Source organism: Pristiophorus japonicus, chromosome 9 (assembly GCF_044704955.1).
Source record: "Pristiophorus japonicus isolate sPriJap1 chromosome 9, sPriJap1.hap1, whole genome shotgun sequence".
Classification (NCBI taxonomy): Eukaryota; Metazoa; Chordata; class Chondrichthyes; family Pristiophoridae; genus Pristiophorus; species Pristiophorus japonicus.
In genome coordinates, this window is record NC_091985.1 from 93,853,413 (window position 1) to 93,859,412 (window position 6,000).

Sequence of the window (6,000 nt, forward strand, 5' to 3'; positions counted from 1 at the left end):
TGGATGACCTCACAGTGTTGCACATGTGAACACAAAGTTCCAGGTCTGCATCTATCCCTGGCCACCAAACATTTGACCTGGCAATTGCCTTCATCATGACAATGCCCGGGTGCTCATTGTTAAGTTCTCTGATAAACACCTTTTTGCCCATCTGGGGCATGACTACTCGGTTTCCCCACAGTAGGCAGTCGGCCTGAATCGAGAGTTCATCCTTGCGCCTATGAAACGGTTTAAATTCCTCAGGGCATGCCCCGTACATCGCTGACCAGTCCCCATTCAGGACACATTTCTTAACTAAAGACAGTAGAGGGTCTTTATTTGTCCAGACTTTAATCTGACGGGCTGTCACAGGTGAGCCTTCGCTTTCAAAAGCTTCAACAGCCATGACCATCTCAGCATCATGCTCAGTTGCCCCCTCAGTGCTGGTTCGTGGGAGTCTGCTGAGTGCATCGGCGCAGTTTTCAGTGCCCGGTCTGTGCCGAATTGTGTAGTCATAAGCAGCTAATGTGAGTGCTCACCTCTATATGCGGGCCGATGCATTCGCATTTATGGCCTTGTTGTCGGCCAAAAGGGACGTTAGGAGTTTGTGTTCTGTCTCCAGCTCAAATTTCCTGCCAAACAGATACTGGTGCATTTTTTTTAATTGCATTTACACATGCTAGCGCTTCCTTTTCTACCATCCTGTAGCCCATTTCTGCCTGGGACTGACTTCTGGAGGCATAAGCTGCCGGCTGTAACTAACCATTGGCATTCACATGCTGCAACACACACCCGACCCCATAGGACGATGCATCGCACGTTAAAACAAGTTTCTTACATGGGTCATATAACGTTAACAGTTTGTTGGAGCATAACAAATTGCGTGCTCTATCAAAAGCCCTTTCCTGGCTGTTCCCCCAGACGCAATCATGACCTTTGCGTTGGAGCATGTGTAGCAGCTCTAACAGCGCTCTCACTTTGGGAAGAAAGTTACAAAAATAGTTCAGGAGCCCAGGAACGAACGCAGCTCCGTCGTGTTACGGGGTCTGGGTGCTCTCTGGATTGCTTCCGTTTTGGATGCAGTCGGTCTGATCCCGTCTGCTGCTACCCTCCTCCCCAGGAATTCTACCTCTGGAGCTAAGAAGATGCACTTCGCCTTTTTCAGTCGCAGCCCTACCCGGTCCAGTCTGCAAAGCACATCCTCCAGGTTGTGGAGGTGTTCTTCAGTATCGCAACCCGTGATGAGGATGTCGTATTGAAAAACCAACATCCTTGGAATCGACATGAGGAGGCTTTCCATATTTCGCTGAAAGATCGCGGTGGCCGAACGAACCCCGAACGGACATCTGTTATACTCAAACAACCCCTTGTGTGTCGTGATGGTGGTCAGCTTCTTCGACTCACTCACCAGCTCCTGGATCATATAAGCTGAGGTTAGGTCCAATTTTGAAAAAAGTTTGCCACCGTATAGCGTCGCAAAGAGGTCCTCTGCTCTCGGTAGTGGGTACTGGTCTTGGAGTGACACCCGATTGATGGTGGCCTTGTAATCGCCACATATCCTGACCGACCCATCCGCCTTGAGCACCGGCACGATCGGGCTCGCCCAGTCACTGAATTCGACTGGCGAGATGACGCCTTCCCTCAGCAGGTGGTCCAATTCACATTCTCACTTTTCCCGCATCACGTACGGCACCGCTCTGGCCTTGTGGTGTACTGGCCTGGCGTCCGGGTTTATGTGAATCACCACCTTGGTCCCCATGAAAGTGCCGATGCCAGGTTGAAATAATGAGTCAAATTTGTCCAGGACCTGTGAGCATGACACTTGCTCCACAGAAGAAATTGCATTAACATGGCCCCATTTCCAGTTCATGACAGCAAACCAACTCCTCCCCAGTAGTGCGGGACCGTCCCCCAGGACAATCCAGAGTGGCAACCTGTTCTCCGAATCTTTGTGAGTCACAACTACTATGGCGCTGCCTAGCACCGGAATGATCTCCTTTGTATATGTCCGTAGCTGTGCGTCAATCGGCAATAATTTTGGCCTCCTGGCCTTGGACACCCACAACCTTTCGAACTGTTTGATACTCATCAGGGACTGGCTGGCCCCCGTGTCTAGCTCCATTAATACTGGGATGCCATTGAGGAGCACTTTCGTCATTATCGGTGGCGTCCTGGTATCTGAACTGTGTATGTGCTCCACATGAACTTGCTGAACTTTAGCTTCCAGCGATTTCCCCCAGTATTCATTTCGCCTCGTAGGGCTTACATCGGGCCCTCCTCGTATATCAACCTGGCTGCAGGCTTCCTGCACATACGCGCCAAGTGACTGCTGACGTTGCAGTTTCTGCAGGTATATTGCTGATACTTGCAAGCTCTGGCTGGGTGTTTGCCTCCACACCTCCAGCATGAGCTGGAGGCCCCGTTGTTGGAAACAAAAGGTCCATTACCAGTCGATCATCTCTGACTGTCTCTATAACTGTCCTTAAGCGCACCATTAACAGGTTTTGATGGCCCCATTACTGGCCGCATTGTCCACTGTGATGGCATGAATCGCCGTTCAACTAGCCATTGTCTCTGTTGAATTCCACCTTTGGGTTCGACTGCATGCTGGGGCATGTCCGATTGCCCTTGTCTGCCTGGAGAACTGTGTGCCGTGATAACAATGTTGACTCCCTGGTCGTTTGCCACATTTGAGCCAAGATTTTTGTCATACATCATTCTGGTCTCTTCCTTCCCTGAGATAAATGTCTGGGCTATCAGAGCCGCCGCTTCCAAGGTCAAGTCTTTGGTCTCAATCAGTTTCCTGAAAACCCCAGCGTGCCCGATGCCTTCAATAAAAAAATCTTGCAGCATCTCTGCTCTGCATGCATCTGAGAACTTACATAGGCTCGCCAGTCGCCGGAGGGCTACCACGAAGTCTGGAACGCTTTGCCCTTCTCACCGCCGGTGTGTGTAAAACCGGTGTTTCGCCATGTGCACGCTGCTCGCCGATTTAAGGTGTTCCCCGATCAACTTACTGAGCTCTTCAAACTTCTTGTCCGCCGGCTTCTCTGGCGCTAGAAGGTCCTTCATCAGGGAGTACGTTCTGGATCCACAAACCATCAGGAGATGAGCCCTGCGTTTGTCGGCCGAATCCTGTCCCAACCATTCCTTAGTGACAAAACTTTTCTGTAGTCTCTCAATAAAGTCGTCCCAATCATCACCAACACAGTACCTCTCTTCTGTGCTACTAGTGGCCATGCTCGCGTGGTTTAAATCCCAGTTTCTCGTCGCCAATGATATGTCCTTACTATACAGTATAAATGCACACGAGGCCCATACTTGAGAGAAGGTCACTCTGTGATCAGTTATCTTTATTACCAAGACCTCAAGTGATGAAGGTGGGTGGAGATTCTCCTTTTATACCTGAAAGTCCAGGTTTGGTGTGTCTCCCACAAGTTCACCCCCTTGTGGTCAATGTTCTCAAGGTGTACAACTTAGGTCAGCTTATACATGGGTTACAATGATAGTTGAATACATGACATTTACTATGCATGTAAATGTAGCAGCCAATTTTCAGAGAGTAAGATCCCACAAAAACAATGGAATAATTGACCAGCTAATTGTTTTTTTATGGTGTTGGTTGAGAGATAAATGTTTTGGTCAGGACATCAGAAGAAATCTTCAGCTCTTCAAATAATGCCATGAAATCTTTTGTCCACCAGGACAGAAATATGGGCCTCAGATTAACATCTCATCCAAAAAAAAACACTTTAAACACTGCAGCACAACCTCAGTACTGCACTAAAGTTTCAGTGTATATTATGTGTTGGATTAGGACTGAAGTCTAGAGACAAACTCTGAGGCAAAGGTGTCTCCACTAAGCCAAGCTGACACTTTATAGGACACAAAACTCCTTAGGTGAAGCATAGCTTCGTTAAACAGATCTTTGAATGACATCCTGAAAGGAGTGGCAAGGTCTATATACATTGATGCTAGGTAGAAGCAAGTGGGTCTTATCCTTCTCCTATGTTCTCTTAAGAAGTATGCTTCCCCTCCATCCTCATCTTCTTGCTCCTGTCATGCCTCCATTAATAATATAGAGATTGTAATCCCCATTGGGAAGCCCATGGCAGTGAATCTGTTAAGTCTAAGTAAAACATTGTCCCAGAGAGTAGATGGAGATTGGCAAAAAACCCAGCTCAGCAAAAAAATTAAACAATAGACTTTAGGATAATTGTGATGTGAGAATATTATTACTAGTTTGTTTGGAAACAGTGCAATTCAACATGTAGTTAAGCTGTGATACAGTTTCCAAGTATCAAAATTGGTCACTATATAAGATGAAATGTAAGATTATTCACAGGTCTTTATACAAATGGTAGATATATTTCACTTCTGCAACATCTGTTAATTTAATTTAGGTCATGCACTATCTGTGTTCTGTTTTGGAATGCAGCAAATGCTGGCAATAATTAACTTGGCAATGATACTGAAGAAATCATTTGTGGTAGCCAAGCAATTATCCCCAATTGAATTTTGTGAAAAAAATAATGGAAGTAAAACACATTAGCATACATCAATAAATTATTCTGAGTTACGGTAGTTTGGGGGCCATAGGCATTTGTACAGATAGCAGTGGAGTAATTTTGTAATTGACTTGACATCCACAGCTCTCATAATAAAGCACTAACTTTACTTTTCATTATATGTAATGCTGACGCAGAAAATACATGACGAGGAGTTATGGAATATGATTTATATCCCACAAGTGTGTTGACTGATAATTCATGTGATGAAATCACAAGTCAGTTATAACTAGCAGAAATGTAATATAAATCGTATCCCATTACTCTTCCTCATATATTCTGTTTGTACCACGCATTAGGTAAATAATTTCACAGCTGCTACTTTGTTCAATGCTTTATGACATTTTTATGAGGACTCACAGTGCCTATTCCTTTTTGTGAAATGAAAAGGAGGCATGTAAATGGAGATGAGATACAGATCAGGCTTGATCTAATTGAATGGTGGAACAGGCTTGCTGTGCTAAATGACCAATTCCTATTCCTATAGGCCAAGAGACGTTGCTGCAGTGAGTCGCACATGGTTCTTTCATCTTTGCACCTTGGGTTTGACTTCAGTCCAGACTGGTGGGATGACAGTTTCAGTTGCGACAAGGATGATATATGAAGTGAGAATGAACCCTGTGTGCGCCATAGAACAAACTGCTCGATATTCAGCATCCATTGGCACGACAATGACCAATTTCATTCAAAAGCTGTTAGGATGGACTGCTGTAGAAAATGGTAAAAAAATGGCACACTGGCACATTATCATTGTTCTTTTGAGGTTGAGATAAAAGATAATTTTGGCAAAAAGCAGACATTATAACATCTGTGCTACATGTAACACAGTAACTAGGAGCCTTACACATAAGACAGTTGTCAATAAATCCAATAGAGAATTCAGGAGAAACATCTTTACCAAGAGAGTGGTTATAATGTGGAACTTGCTACCACAAGGAGTAGTTGAGGTGAATAGCATAGTTAGATAAACACATGAGGTAGAAAGAAATAGAAGGTTATGCTGATAGGATGAGATGAAGAGGGGTGGGAGGAGGCTCATCTGGAGGATAAACACCAGCATAGACCAGTTGGGTTGAATAGCCTGTTTCTGTGCTATAAATTCCATGTAAAAAAAATTAAAATGATAAAAGTTAGATGTAAATTTTAACATTAATGACAAGAAATTCCTCAGAACGGCTTCCACTCCGCCAGGTTCCCTTGCCAGAAGTGCAACAGAGAGCCCCCATTTATGGCATAATCAGGGTTTCTGCTGCACTTCTGATGAAGTAATGCCAGAGGAATGGGAGCAGGTCTGAGGAATTTACCAGCCTAAAAATGAACTAAAGGGTGCACCAATTACAGAGTGGTTCCAGTCACATCACTGCAATTCTTTTTTTATAATGCTATGTTCTCAGTTGTTAAGTGATTTCCATAAATTCTGAAAAATATTTTGTCAAAATGTTTGCTTGAACAT